Raw genomic sequence first — 16790 nt, 5'->3', positions numbered from 1 at the left:
GGCTCGTCACTTTTCCAGCCAGGCCTGGTGTTAGTTAGTGGACACCTTGGTAACAGGCCGCTACAGACCGGATAGAGCCAGAGCCACAAGTAAAGGAAGATCTCAGCAGATAATGAGAAACAACACCAACATCCTGCACTGATAAAGTGGCGCAGCGCAGTGGGCAGGAGACTCATTTTGATACCGACAAACTGCTTTAACTACTGATACTGGAGACACCCAAGAAACAAAATTACCAAATCAAGTCACAGACCAGTAATAAGAAGTCCAGATAAAGTCCTATAGAAATAAAGGTCTTGGATTTAAATCTTTGAAAATAAGTCCAAGTGAAGTCGTGGCTCACAAGTTCTTAACTTTCAGCAGAGACTGCATTAAACATGGACGTAGTCTTAAGCCTGGTTTATACTTCTGAGTCCAATTGAGGGCGTAACCTATGCCATTTGTCGGTGTAGCCCCCTTACCCAAGCAGAGGGCGACACGTAGCCGACACACACCTCCTCCATAATGAAAGCAAACCCTGTGATTGGTCCACTCAATGGTATTGTATTTCTTGCATTTAGCACTACTGGGATCGAACATCCCCCGTGCATTTCATCCCGATTCTCAAGATCACCGATGTCTCCTCTCTATTCTTCCATGGGATCACTGCTGTATGATAAACAGCAACATTTATCAACAGTGAATGAACATAATAAGTTTGAAATTGCTGTGACAAAGCAAACTGAAAACGGTCCGGAAGCAGGCGACCCGACTATCAGAGAGACCACACTGCCCTCAAGTGTTTGGGTGGAGTATTGCTGCATGGCAGGGACACATCAACGCACAAGAATGTGGTGCTCATATCCTTGTCAGCCACTGCTGCGTAGGGTCAACACAGAAGTATAGACCAGGCCTTAGTGACGTCACTCATTGGTTTTTGGAAGTGAGGTTTTAAAACCCAATGATCGTGGGTTACCATATTGGAAATGCTGACTTAAGCTAACTTTCAGTTGACTTAGCAAGAAGCAAAGAGATGGCGTTAAAGCAGATCTTTATCCTCCTGGCTAACAGCTACAATGTCCAAGTGAGTCAGTAAAGTCAGCCATGCCTCGAGTTATGCATAGTTATGCCAAGCTGATAACATCAGCATCTTCAAAACACATGACTTCTAAGAACAATCACCCCCTGTACTATGTGTATGAATAGGGAAATACGCTATTCAGACCAAAACCTTTTGTTGTAGCAGGCGGGAAACATGCTCATTTCTGCTGTGAAGATGGTCATTTGAATATGGATGTTAATGGGTATCACTGGGTTTTTGGGGCCAGCCTCAAGTGGACACTCAAGGAACTGCAGTTTTTTTCACTTTCACCTTGGCACCATTTTTCAACACTGGAGGTTGCCAGCCTTGAATAGTTTTTGATTGCTTTGATTGGCTTAAACCACACCCATCAGGGATGCCACAGTGTACAGACACGCCCTGGAGGACACGTTCAGCCCCTAAGCAAAGTGAGGAGTTCAACCTTTGGAAGCATGAAATAAAACATAGGCTGACTTTCCCCAAAAACATAGTCTGTGTTTCCCCCTCACTTTTCAAGGGTTGAGGTGGCTATACACAGGGAAATTGTTGGGCAGCTTGGATGAGCAGCAGTGAATTGGCTGAGAGTAGTTCCTCCAATCCAACAGGAACATCTTGTTCCCAGGAAACAAGTTAGCCTGTGGCACACTATTTTGCTCATCATTATTGCCAAAGTGCTTCTATTAAGTTAAATGATTTAAGATGGTTTACATGCGAAAGTGTGTTTTTGCCATCACAGAGCTGTCATATTCTAACAGGAGTGGGTTTCGATGCCCACATTCAAATTGTGCAGGGAGTTCTTAATGATGAGAGCTAACAGTGCAGCTTGATGAGGGCAACACAAAGTTAAAAGAACATACTGTACTCTGCATTCTTTATGTTGCAATCTTTTTGGCATTTGAGTGGCACAATCTCATTGCTAATTTAATCAGGCTGTAGATCATCTTGTGTCCGGGAAATACTTTCTTGACCCCACATTTCTTGATGATTCCCACTGCCGGGAGAATTGCTAAACTTTCCCAAAGTTTGGCTTTAAATATCATCATTTTAAAAACGTGGGAGTGGTGAAGCATCAAGGGTTGGGGATGGTCTCACTTTCACAAAACCCACATCTTTTTTTCACGTCTGCCATCCCGTAAGTTACCTCTGCCAAACTTTGTGAATACTCTTCTCGGTATGACGTGGTTTGGCCACAGCGAGGTGGAAAAGACCTCAACTCGCTTTTCTTTCCACATTTCTAACCCTCAAAATCCAGCGTCTGGCTTTATTTGTGTCTGAACAAAAACACGATGGAACATTTGGACCATGTTGTTAGTTATTCATAAACTGAGAAACAAGCGGCCCAAAATGCTGCCTGCCTTTCCCACTGCTGAATCACCTGTTTGTTTTGGAAAAATGGATTGAAGGGAAAGTGAAAAAAAATATTACTGTAGTTCTTTGTGTTATTGAGGCTGCTCACACACCCCTCTGACCATATGTGCACTCTGAACCGCTATTTTATAAAGTGTTTCTTGATGAAGAATAATAAAACATTAAAAAGAGTCTCTATGGCCACAAGTTGAGTCAAGGCTGTGACCAGAAATCTGGCTACAGGAGACATGAAGCAATCAACCTTTACTGGCAACCAAGACATCTGAAAAAACCTCAAATTTGCTTGGCAGTTTATGGTGGCCTGAAAAGAAAGGCAGGATGAAAAGAACGGCTGTTCAGGCTGAAATGAGGCATGTGGTGAGGATGTAATATATCACAATGCAAAAGACTTCATGAATAATGCTGCATTGGCAATTCTTGAGATCTAAAAATAATTATTTTTGGATCCAGAAAGCTCAGCATGTGGAGGAGTTGAGAATTACAGATGTACAAATACTTCCCGATTTTACTTGGTGTTTGACTTCAGACCCTTTTTCACCTCGTATCTAATTTTCAACAGAAATATCTGCACTTTCCATCCCTTCAAATTTTGAAACAACCGTATTACTTTAACTTTGATGCATTTGAGGGGGGTTTCAACCTAAATGGACAGAACGATGCATATCAAGATGCAACAGAAAACAGAAGGGAAAAGAAGAGGCCATGACCTACAGATTTAATTGGCTATGTACCATCTTGGTACCAATAAGCGACCATCTGATTGTGATACAGCCAATCCGTGGCCTGTTCTTCATAGCTTTGATTGTAACAATGTGCTAGACTTTACTTATCCTCCAACTACCAACTTTAGATGTGAGAGGGGAAGCAAAGATGACAGAAGACATCTAAGACCAGAGTTTAGCTGCACTGATCATGCCATCCACCACTACCCGCGGCTGCAGCTCGGGTTAATGGTTTCTGCCATAATGCTATAACGCTCTACTACCTGGATGTAAGCAAGAGCAGACAACAGATGGCATCTCGTACAGGCGTACAATTTTTTTTTCTTTAAGTTATGTTTTGGGGAATTTTTGCCTTTAATGATAGGACAGCTGAAGAGAGACAGGAATGTGGGGAGTAGAGAGTGGGGGAGGACATGCAACAAATGGTCGACCGGCTGGGAGTCAAACCGGCGACCTCTGCGACAAGGACTGTAGCCTCAATACGTGGGGCGCTTAGACCGCTAGGCCACCAGCTTCCCTACAGGCGTGTAATTTGTCTGTATTTTGATCTAGAAATGTTGGTAAATTTGTATTTAGGCTGTCTGGTTAAACTGGCATTTAACCACCACTTGACTGGAGGGATGAGTAACAAGCACATGTGGATGTTTCCCTGCAAGGAGGATTGAATGCTGGTGGTGCTTGCTCTACTAATATGGTAGCCACATTTAGCAAACCAATGCAACCTTGCTTACCTTCTCACTCTGTTAATCTGTTTAGTTATTCAATCCAATTCAAAACATTTATCTATTCCCGAAAAGACATTGAGGTTTCCCTGATTTCAAATGTCGTCAAGGTCACAGGCGCATCTGAAACAACGAAACAAACACACATATAGTAGATTACTTAAAACAGACACAATTTGAGACACAGTGGTCAGACATCAAAGTCTTAAACTCTGCCAAAGAAGGAAAAGATATCAACTTTAAAATTATATTAAATGGGTTGTGCTCAACTGTTCAAGTGTCTTCCTACCGTTATATTAGTCATTTAGTCTGGATTAAAATTTATGTCTAAAGGACCAGGAAATACGTCGCTTCAGAACATCCCTACTCTACACCACATTTCTTTATTCATAACAACTGTGCAAGGGGAGGGGAGGTGATTTTATTTTTAGCACTGTATCTGTTTTGATTATATTAAGGCAGAGAGTTGTGCACAAGTAGGGGTGTGGTGGATGTGACTAACAAGCGGATGTGTTGTAGCTGTTTGCCAGGCAACAAGGCCCGTGGCCTCAGCTCCACCTCTTAGCTGGTTTCTTGATTAGCTGACAGTTAGTTGGAGTCATCTCCGATATGGTTGACTGCTATCTCTGGGCTTCAGAACACCTCTTCAGAAACCAATGGGTGATGTCACTGATGATGACAACCTCCATGTTTTATAAAGTCTATAATTTAATAGACACAAATATAGAGTAAACAATAGTGAAGAGGTGTCTGGAGAGAGTTCTGTTCATGACCAAGAGGGAGACCTTGAAGCCACATGGATGTAAGTGAATGACTCAAAGCTGCAGAAAGCATTTGAACAGTTCAATCAGTACTGTATCACTACTTGAGAATGTGCATGCCTTTTGCATGTCTGCAATCGGCTAATCTAGTGGTTGAATCACTTGTAACAATCAACCATATCTATATTCAGGTCTGGCAGTAATACCCTTCTTATGTGCATTTAAAAAAGCTTCTGTTGAAAATATCTTGTTGTTATTCAGCCTGTCAGACCAGTATTGACCCCCTGACAGCACCACACCCTCCGCACCACCATCCCTGCTCCCTCTTACAGTCAGACTTCCTGTCTCCCGTCAATGTTCCCCTTTTTTCTCGGCCGCTCTGACGGAATCCCCTGCTCTGTTTCCTGTTGTGAACGTCTGTTGCTGAGTAACAGCCGGAGGGAGGAGTTCGCAGGAGGCCGGGAGGTTCATTTTTCGCTCCCCTAACGGTCCTAAAGCTGGAGCACAACATTGAGCCACAGCACCCTGAGGCTCACAGCTCTTCACTGTCTGTCAGCTGGTGGTCAGGCTGCTCAGGCCCCACGTGCCAGAGGTCGTCCGCATAAATCAAGAGCGGAGTGAGCGTAACAGCAGGGGAGTGCGGTTACCATAGACCAGTTTGTTGCTGTGGTACACACTGTGGCTGGCCTGTAAAGCAGCGGGTCACATGAGGAAGTTTGGACTTACGTAGTTTCAGTCAAAAATACATCCTTCAAGTGTTTCTACTCTACAACCCCAATAAGGGCACAACAACTCTGCATCCTGCTCAGCCTGTCATGATTCTAATTTGCATAACCACTTATTCACTGTACATTATCCCTTACATTATGAACAAAAGGAGGTTGTCAGTGTCCCTCCAGCTGGACCGTTAGATGATATCTTCCTCATCCAGTCAGTCAGAGAATATCATGATTGTAACTGAACCTCACATGGTTGTTTCTTTATTCTAACTGTGAGCTGTGGAATTTATAACAAGCTCCGTCAGACGGACTAAAAAGCCACTTAGCTGCTCAGTAACAAGATAGCTTAATGGCATAATGGCAGGTCTCTCTCCAGCGTAGAAAAACAGCTGAAAAGATGTAAAAGAAAAAATAGTAATATCACATTTAAGAGTTCCATGCCTCTGAGATTTCTTCTGCGTGAGTGTTTTGTCTTCCACTTTTAGGTTGGATGAAAGTGAGTTAAGATGTTTTTAAAAAGGCCTCATCCTGCAGGGTTCAGAATAAGAACCTGTTTTCTTACACGGCTGACAATTGGTTGCACGAAAGATGAAACATTAGATCATTAACTTCTATTTTGACGCTGCAACAGATCCCCACTTACACAGGAGCGAGTAAGAATAAGCTGGAGTGTGCATCTGATTCACTGAAAGAAAAGGCTGAAAGTTGATGGTCATGCAGAGCAGGTTTGTATACGTTTTACATACATATGGCATGTACTCAATGTATGTGAGAACGTATTTGACTGTCAAAGTACTTCAGAGAGAAACAAAACAAAGACTACTTATATATAAGAGCTCCGCTGATGTCAAACCTCAATCTCAGTCTTCTGCACCAATAAAACATAATTCAGTATTCAAAAGGAGCCAATAAAATGTGATCTTAGTAAGTACTGTGAGGATTTAGATTTGGGTTTGAGCGTTTGGCCTGCTGTTGAAAGCCGATGCTTTAGCTGCATTCATAAGGGTGTTTGTGGTGACATTATGGGGAGAAATCTCAATCTACGCTCTATTAATCACGTGTTTTCCATCACCCAGCAGTGGGTGGCCCATCAGAGACGCCAGAGACCAACTCTCCAACTCACGATGTGTTGAGTGTTTTTCAGTATCTGCTGTGGATGGTTGCATGTAAATGGTTACTTTGGCCCAACTTGGCAAGATGTTGTAGACCGACTACTTAAGATGATTGAATGTCAAAAACAGGGGCAGATCCAAAGAGAAGAAAGTGCAACAGGTGCCACTGAAGACAATGAAATATAGATCTGAGACATGCTAGATCATTGTAAACAGGGTTCCCACTCTTTTCCAGAGATCATTTTCCAGGACATTTCCAGGACATTTTCATTGATGATCAAGCTGGTATAACAGTCTAAATTTAGTTCTTAATTTAGTTCATAAATAGTCTAATATGTTCCTCTCAGTGGTAGTCTACATTGAAAGACATGCAGTCTATGGCTATCAATGCAATCATCTCTTACATACTTAAAAATGATGGCAAATTGATAATAGAATAATGCAACCACAGATGTACAGCACTTCACTTTATTAGTGCAACCAAGTAACAATGATGGGCAACATCTCAGCTTTCTCTTTTCTCAAATAATATAAAATGAGCTAAGAAAAAAACAAAAGAGCCAGCAAAGGAATCTGGCAGCTTACTGAAATAATTAAATAATAATAATGATCAGAGGATCAATGCATTAAAGACCTAAATAGAACTGAATGACAAAAATGGCAACAAATGTTTCTCAACTCAACTCAAACTCAAAATATACCTGCTTAATCATGATATTCATCCTGCTAAGTGGTCGATATAAAACAAAGCAAATGTCAGGTTTTTTTATTTGAGTTACCGTAAACTCTGAAAAAATAAAAAGTAAAGACGCACTCTGTATTTGAAGATCTCTCTGAGATTAAAAAAAAAAAGTAAACTGTCTTCCTGCATGGCGATGTCTATTATGATCAGCCATGTCTACAATGTGGAGTTTCTGTGCAGCTGTGTCGCTCTTTTTGTTCCGTTTATTTTCACTATTGGGAGTTTGCACTCCTACCTAGCTACAGCAGGGGTTCTCAAACTTTTTGGAGCCAGGGACCCCTTACAAGTGAGAAAATTGTCCAAGACCCCCTCATAATTGTAACACAGATTAACCACATTAGTGATGTGTCATGATCAAAAGCTCTGAGAGCCGATGCTTTATAGCGAATCAGAAGAGCCGGCTCGCATTGAGAGAGAGCCGGCTCCCAGTTTTTTCCTTTCTCTGCTTAGCTCTCTCAGTGCTCAGCCCCAGCTCTGCTCACAGCAGTACTTTGTTTTGATTGGTCAGCATGGCGGCCATGCGGCCAATCATATGTAAGGATATAGGATTCAGGTGATAGAGGGGAGGCTGTGCATCGTGGCTACATCTGTTCCTTCAGAGAGAGTCTTCTCAAAGACAGGGCAAATACTCACTGAGAGGAGAAATCGGATCAGCCCATCCAAGCTGAGGCATCGGATTTTTCTCAATGCCAACCTGAGGACATTAATGATGTTTGCTCAAGTTTGGTTCTGGTTCTGTTTGTTTGAGTTTGGTTCTGGTTCTATTTGCTTGAGTTTGGTTCTGTTTGCTTGAGTTGGTTCTGGTTCTGTTTGCTTGAGTTTGGTTCTGTTTGCTTGAGTTTGGTTCTGGTTCTGTTTGTTTGATTTGGTCCTGGTTCTGTTTGCTTGAGTTTGGTTCTGGTTCTGTTTGCTTGAGTTGGTTCTGTTTGCTTGAGTTGGTTCTGGTTCTGTTTGCTTGAGTTTGGTTCTGGTTCTGTTTGCTTGAGTTGGTTCTGTTTGCTTGAGTTGGTTCTGGTTCTATTTGCTTGAGTTTGGTTCTGTTTGCTTGAGTTGGTTCTGGTTCTGTTTGCTTGAGTTTGGTTCTGTTTGCTTGAGTTTGGTTCTGGTTCTGTTTGTTTGATTTGGTCCTGGTTCTGTTTGCTTGAGTTTGGTTCTGGTTCTGTTTGCTTGAGTTGGTTCTGGTTCTGTTTGCTTGAGTTGGTTCTGGTTCTGTTTGCTTGAGTTTGATTTTGATTCTGTTTGCTTGAGTTCGGTTCTAATTCGGTTCTAATTCGGTTCTGGTTCGGTTCTGGTTTGGTACTGGTACGGTTATGGTTCGGTTCTGTTTTGGTTTGGTTCTAATCTGGTTCGGTTCTGGTTCGGTTCTGGTTCGGTTCTGGTTCGGTTCTGGTTCGGTTTCTGGTTCTTGAGTTGGCTCTGGTTTTGTTTGTTTGAGTTTGGTTTTGGTTCTGTTTGCTTGAGTTCTGTTCTGGTTCGGTTCTGGTTCGGTTCTGGTACGGTTCTGGTTCGGTTCTGGTTCGGTTCTGATTCGGTTCAGGCTCTGTTCTGGTTCTGTTCTGGTTCGGTTCTGGTTCGGTTCTGGTCGGGTTCTGTTTCGGTTCTGTTCTGGTTTCGTTCTAATCTGGTTCAGTTCTGTTCTGGTTCAGTTCTGGTTCGGTTCTGGTTCAGTTCTGGTTCGGTTCTGGTTCGGTTCTGGTTCGGTTCTGGTTCGGTTCTGGTTCGGTTCTGGTTCGGTTCTGGCTAGGTTTGCATGACTTTGGTTTGGTTCTGGTCCGGTTCAGTTCTGGTTCGGTTCTGGTTCGGTTCTGGTTCGGTTCTGGTTCGGTTCTGGTTTGGTTCTGGTTCCGTTTGCATGAGTTTAGTTCTGGTTCTGTTTGCATGAGTTTAGTTCTGGTTCTGCCTATCCTAATCCTAACCCTAATCCTAATCCGAACCCGAACCCTAATCCTAACCCTAACCCTAACCCTAACCCTAATCCGAACCCTAACCCTAATCCTAACCCTAACCCTAACCCTAACCCTAATCCTAACCCTAACCCTAACCCTAATCCAAACCCTAACCCTAACCCTAACCCTAATCCTAACCCTAACCCTAATCCTAATCCTAACCCTAACCCTAATCCGAACCCGAACCCTAACCCTAATCCTAACCCTAACCCTAACCCTAACCCTAATCCTAACCCGAACCCGAACCGGAACCCTAACCCTAACCCTAACCCTAATCCTAACCCTAACCCTAATCCTAACCCTAAACCTAATCCTAATCCTAACCCTAACCCTAATCACAACCCTAACCCTAATCCTAACCCTAACCCTAATCCTAACCCTAACCCTAATCCTAACCCTACCCTAACCCTAACCCTAATCCTAACCCTAACCCTAACCCTAACCCTAACCCTAATCCTAACCCTAACCCTAATCCTAACCCTAACCCTAATCCTAACCCTAAACCTAACCCTAATCACAACCCTAACCCTAATCACAACCCTAACCCTAACCCTAATCCTAACCCTAATCCGAACCCTAACCCTAACCCTAATCCTAATCCTAATCCTAACCCTAACCCTAATCCTAACCCGAAACCCTAACCCTAATCCTAACCCGAAACCCTAACCCGAACCCGAACCCGAACCCTAACCCTAACCCTAACCCTAATCCTAACCCTAACCCTAACCCGAATCCGAACCCTAACCCTAATCCTAACCCTAACCCTAATCCTAACCCGAACCCTAACCCTAACCCTAACCCTAATCCTAACCCTAACCCTAACCCTAATCCTAACCCTAACCCTAATCCGAACCCGAACCCTAACCCTAACCCTAATCCTAACCCTAACCCTAACCCTAATCCTAACCCTAATCCTAACCCGAACCCTAATCCTAACCCTAACCCTAACCCTAACCCTAATCCTAACCCTAACCCTAACCCTAACCCTAATCCTAACCCTAACCCTAACCCTAACCCTAACCCTAATCCTAACCCGAACCCGAACCCTAACCCTAACCCTAATCCTAACCCTAACCCGAACCCTAACCCTAACCCTAATCCTAACCCTAACCCTAACCCTAACCCTAATCCTAACCCTAACCCGAACCTGAACCCTAACCCTAACCCTAACCCTAACCCCAATCCTAATCACAACCCTAACCCTAATCATAACCCTAACCCTAATCCTAATCACAACCCTAACCCTAATCACAACCCTAACCCCAATCCTAATTACAACCCTAACCCTAATCATAACCCTAATCCTAATCACAACCCTAACCCTAATCACAACCCTAACCCCAATCCTAATTACAACCCTAACCCTAATCATAACCCTAACCCTAATCCTAATCACAACCCTAACCCTAATCACAACCCTAACCCCAATCCTAATTACAACTCTAACCCTAATCATAACCCTAACCCTAACCCTAATCACAACCCTAACCCCAATCCTAATTACAACCCTAACCCTAATCATAACTCTAACCCCAATCCTAATCACAACCCTAACCCTAATCACAACGCTAACCCTAATCACAACCCTAACCCTAATCCTAACCCTAACCCTAATCCTAACCCTAACCCTAATCCTAACCCTACCCTAACCCTAACCCTAATCCTAACCCTAACCCTAACCCTAACCCTAACCCTAATCCTAACCCTAACCCTAATCCTAACCCTAACCCTAATCCTAACCCTAAACCTAACCCTAATCACAACCCTAACCCTAATCACAACCCTAACCCTAACCCTAATCCTAACCCTAATCCGAACCCTAACCCTAACCCTAATCCTAATCCTAATCCTAACCCTAACCCTAATCCTAACCCGAAACCCTAACCCTAATCCTAACCCGAAACCCTAACCCGAACCCGAACCCGAACCCTAACCCTAACCCTAACCCTAATCCTAACCCTAACCCTAACCCGAATCCGAACCCTAACCCTAATCCTAACCCTAACCCTAATCCTAACCCGAACCCTAACCCTAACCCTAACCCTAATCCTAACCCTAACCCTAACCCTAATCCTAACCCTAACCCTAATCCGAACCCGAACCCTAACCCTAACCCTAATCCTAACCCTAACCCTAACCCTAATCCTAACCCTAATCCTAACCCGAACCCTAATCCTAACCCTAACCCTAACCCTAACCCTAATCCTAACCCTAACCCTAACCCTAACCCTAATCCTAACCCTAACCCTAACCCTAACCCTAACCCTAATCCTAACCCGAACCCGAACCCTAACCCTAACCCTAATCCTAACCCTAACCCGAACCCTAACCCTAACCCTAATCCTAACCCTAACCCTAACCCTAACCCTAATCCTAACCCTAACCCGAACCTGAACCCTAACCCTAACCCTAACCCTAACCCCAATCCTAATCACAACCCTAACCCTAATCATAACCCTAACCCTAATCCTAATCACAACCCTAACCCTAATCACAACCCTAACCCCAATCCTAATTACAACCCTAACCCTAATCATAACCCTAATCCTAATCACAACCCTAACCCTAATCACAACCCTAACCCCAATCCTAATTACAACCCTAACCCTAATCATAACCCTAACCCTAATCCTAATCACAACCCTAACCCTAATCACAACCCTAACCCCAATCCTAATTACAACTCTAACCCTAATCATAACCCTAACCCTAACCCTAATCACAACCCTAACCCCAATCCTAATTACAACCCTAACCCTAATCATAACTCTAACCCCAATCCTAATCACAACCCTAACCCTAATCACAACGCTAACCCTAATCACAACCCTAACCCTAATCATAACCCTAACCCTAATCACAACCCTAACCCTAATCACAACCCTAACCCTAACCCTAATCACAACCCTAACCCTAACCCAATCCTAACCCTAATCCTAACCCTTATCACAACCCTAACCCTAATCATAACCCTAACCCTAATCATAACCCTAACCCTAATCCTAACCCTAACCCTAACCCTAATCATAACCCTAACCCTAATCACAACCCTAACCCTAATCATAACCCTAACCCTAATCTAATCACAACCCTAACCCTAACCCTAACCCTAACCGCAACCCTAACCCCAATCCTAATCACAACCCTAACCCTAATCACAACCCTAACCCCAATCCTAATCACAACCCTAACCCTAACCCTAACCCTAACCCTAATCACAACCCTAACCCTAACCCTAATCACAACCCTAACCCCAATCCTAATCACAACCCTAACCCTAATCATAACCCTAACCCTAATCACAACCCCAACCCTAACCCTAACCCTAATCACAACCCTGACCCTAATCATAGGGTTAGGGTAAGAATGGTTTTGTAACAGAATAAATGCACAAAATTGGGCAATTACAAGGCTTCTCATAAAAACACTTTACGTAAAAGGCCCATTTTCCAGGTGTTTTCCAGTACTGGAAAACTGGTCAGCTGTTTTCCAGGTTTTCCAGGTTTTCCAGGACGTGTGGGAACCCTGGTAAACCTCTTTCACAGTCTTGGACCATTAACTTCCGTCTACAATGTTATAGCTCCTGGGAGCAACATCCAATTTTTTAGGGCCTCCAGTGCAGCCAGAAGTTAGCGATAAAGAACATCCAGCCAAGATCTCTGCAAATTTGTGTTGCCATTGTTTACAATCCAACAAGCAACTTGAGAAGTGAGAATGAAGTTGGTGTAGAGGAACAACTTCTAATACCACTTTTTGACTAAAGAGAACTTGGTTGTAGTTCCGGGCTGGTGCTTGTGCTGGTTTGGAGCTTGTTCGTCTTGCGAACCAACTCGGCAACAGTTTGTTTTTCCAACCGCTCGATCCCGTGGAAGAACCACATCATGAGGTCACTTCTACAAGACCGCTTTTCCCAGCAGTGTCTAACATGAGTCTGGTCCGGCTGGAGGTTTCTGCCTGTTAAAGGAAGTTTGTCCTTGCCACTGTAACTTGCTAAATACTGCAAAGTGCTCTGCTCGTGGTGGATTAAGATGAGATCAGATGAGTCTTAGGTCTGTCAATTTAGGTCCCGCCCACAAGTTCTAACTATTCCATATTATATATATATATATTTTTTTAAAGTTCTGCTCTTAAATCAGTTTTTTTGTTTCAATATGTCAGCCATTGGTTCACTCTTTTTCATCCATCTCTCTCTATTCATCTCCCTCTTTCCAACTCCAACACAGTAAGGCAGATGTCTGTCTAACATGAGTCTGGTTCTGCTCGAGGTTTCTGCCTCAACCAGGGAACTACAGTGTTTATTCTTCTTATGTCAGCAGCTTGAAGTCTGAGGTCTCACAGCTACAGGAAGCTTTTGAAAAGGTACATATTTCTCATTCTGGCTAAAGCTGTATTTTCTATTCTTTAAAGCACCCTTAAGCAGAATCATAAAACGATCCATTTATTCTAATCATCTGATTTTCTTTTATAAGTTTCTTTATATACGCGGAGAAGACCCAGACTGATCTCACAGGCCTACACTGTTTCATCAAGGAACCATAAATTCATACACAACATCTACATGAAAAAGAGATCAGTCCAACAAAGGCCGACTGTTCTCTGCTCGAACAATAAATCATTAGTCACATGAACATTAGCCGCTCCATCAGAGCTCCTCATGCAGCACATTAACTGCAGCTGGTTTGGAAAAGGCACCGCAAACATCTTCCACACACACACACTGTAGGAAGAGTTAAATATGATGTTGAGTAACACACAGATTCCCCTCCATGTTGAGCATGTGCGGCTTTGAAGAGGAAAGGAGCAGATGAAAGAGAACAGCTCTGAACATGTTAAAGCCATTGGACCATCACATCCATCACTGGGTCATCGTCCTCCACCAAGACTTCCTCCGCTGTGGGAGGAATTGATAACACATTGTCTGCTCTGTAACTGCCTTTGATTACACAGCAGAGTTTACCTTTTTTAACTGTATAGGCTGAGTGTCCCCCCGTGCTGTGCCCGTTTAAAGTACAATCAGTAGTAAGTATATAGCTGGGCTTGTTAAACAACAGTTTCCTATATATGTCTCTCTTTACATACAGAAACATACTGTGCTGTGATTATGATATTAAAGATCTGCTCTGGACAGAGTCAGAGGCTGAAAAGCTTTTTGTGTTGGATTCAGAGGATCTGGTCCAATGTGAAAGGTATTTTTCCTTTGTTTATAATCATGTAAATAATGAGAAATGTAGAGTTACATTCATCATAAAGAGCATTCTGTATCTGCTGAGTGTTTGAGGCCACCTCTTAGAGATCACCATGTGCACAGTATTTTCTTTATACAGTTGACCCGTGACGGATGAACAAGTCTTTAAAGGTGACATATCATGCAAAATTGACTTTTTAATGGTTCTCTACCTGAAATATGTGTCCCTGGCATGTCTACAAACCCCCCGAGAATGAAAAAAATCCATTCTGCCCCTGTTCTGATTTCTCCACCTTTCTGTAAATGTGTGTGAAACGAGCCGTTTCAGACTTCCGTGTTTTTGTTACGTAACAAAAATATCCGGTCTGTCACGGAGTCAGAGCTCGGAGCTTGTTCAGCCCATAGACTGTATAAAATAATACTGAACCCCTCCTCCGTTTTTCATTACCTGCACAAATGTGTGCTAACAAGGAGCTTAGGAGGGAGGCATTCTAGTTGTAGGCTGTCTTAATAAACACAAAGGTCGGTTTTACTCCCCACGTCTGCAGATTTGAAGATCTAGTGGATGATTTTTATTTATCATGGATAAATGCTAGCGCTAGTTAGCATAGCTACATAGCTACATGTCGTAGCTGTAGCTGTGTACCAAGACACACGTCTACATACTGACAAATAAAACAACAAGAAACACAGAATCTGTGACCAATCCTTCAGAAAAGGTCCTGCTGCCTTTCTGGCAGAGGTCGGTTTTACTCCACACGTCTGCAGATTTGAAGATCTAGTGGATGATTTTTATTTGTCATGGATAAGTGCTAGCACTAATTAGCATAGCCACATAGCTACATGTGCATTGCTGTAGCTGTAGCTGTGTACCAAGACACACGTCAACATACTGACAAATAAACAACAAGAAACACTAAATCTGTGACCAATCCTTCAGAAAGGTCCTGCTACAGGCGCCTCTCCGTCAGGATCAGATTCAGAGGGTTGAAGTAACGTGATCTCTGAGCAGCCATGTATATTCAGCCAACATGTAAACATTAAATCAACGTGCTGGACAGCCGAGGCACATCCACTTCCTGAGGGGGCGTGGTCAGAGAGAAAACAGAGTGTTCTGAGGAGGACTGAAGAAGAGGACTTTTCAGGCATGTCAAAATCTGATTTCAAAGTGTTTTTTTGAGCATAAACTTTAAAAACATGTTTTGGGGACCTCTTAGACCAATATATATTGATGAAAAAAGCGTGATATGTCACCTTTAAAACCCACAAAGTCATGTATACATTAAAAGTTCTTACTTGGGAGTGGATCTGTTTAATGGCTAGATTGAACGCCCATGAAGCGGTTGGCCTAGGTTCGATTCCAGCCTGTGGCACCTTTCCCGCATGTCATTCCCCCACTCTCTTTCCCTGTTCCCAGCTCTATCCACTGTCCTCCCCTCTCTAATAAAGACGCAAAAGCCCCCAAAATATAACTACACATTTTTCTTACTCAATTACACCCCCACAGGACTGTTTCTCTTGTCTCAAATATTACTGCCTTTGTTGTTAGCAGGCAACATGACATCAGACCAACATACATGCCTGTACCCAACAAAAACACATGGCAAAAGTGGTTGATGTTTAAAAAGTCACAGTCAGGTGAATTTAGGGAAAATGATAGTGATCTGTGTAAATATAAGTGCGTTTTTACACTAAACATACTCTGAGTGATGTTGTGCAAAACACAAGAGTCAACTCAGACTCTGAGCAAGGACTGTGATGATAATATCAAGCAGAGTGCATGAAATCATGACATAGTGCGATTTATTACCACAGTTTATTTATAACTCTTGTTCAGTCTGAGTATTTGTTGTCGTTTTAAATTTCATCTCAGGTTTCTCTTTTAGTTTTATCCCTCTACCGCTGTGAGATGTACCTACATTTTTTTGTACATTTATGCAGTGACAATATAGCATCATGTTCTTGTACTTTATACATGTCTTAATGTGTAGACTCCCAGCTTAATCATGCAATCCTGTGTCAGTGCCCTTTTATTCTTTCCACAGTCCAGGCTCAAGACGAAGGCGTCTGTGTTGTCTCTGTTAGATCACCTGTACTACGGAACAGCCTGCCAGAGGAGGTAAAGCTCACAAAATCAGTTAAATCTCTTTTAAATCTCTTCTTAAAGCAACATTTAATGAACAGGCTTTAATATAAATCCTTATTTATTATCTTTTATCCTGATTTTATAGAATATCTAACTCGACGTGTGTTGTTTATCCCTGAATGATGATGTGGTTTTAGATGTACCCGTCTCACCTATCTATGACTTCTGTAGTTTTCAATCATTTCTTATCATTGTTGTATTGTTTTTATATGGATAGCACTTTGTAAACATTCTGTATTAAAGTTGTTGTTTGTGTTAACATGTTAATGGTGATGTGATGCAATTATTGGTAAAATCATGTGCTATT

The sequence above is a fragment of the Notolabrus celidotus genome, chromosome 16 (genome assembly GCF_009762535.1).
Source record: "Notolabrus celidotus isolate fNotCel1 chromosome 16, fNotCel1.pri, whole genome shotgun sequence".
Lineage (NCBI taxonomy): Eukaryota > Metazoa > Chordata > Actinopteri > Labriformes > Labridae > Notolabrus > Notolabrus celidotus.
The sequence above is the reverse complement of the archived record's forward strand: the minus strand, read 5'-3'. Positions refer to the sequence as shown.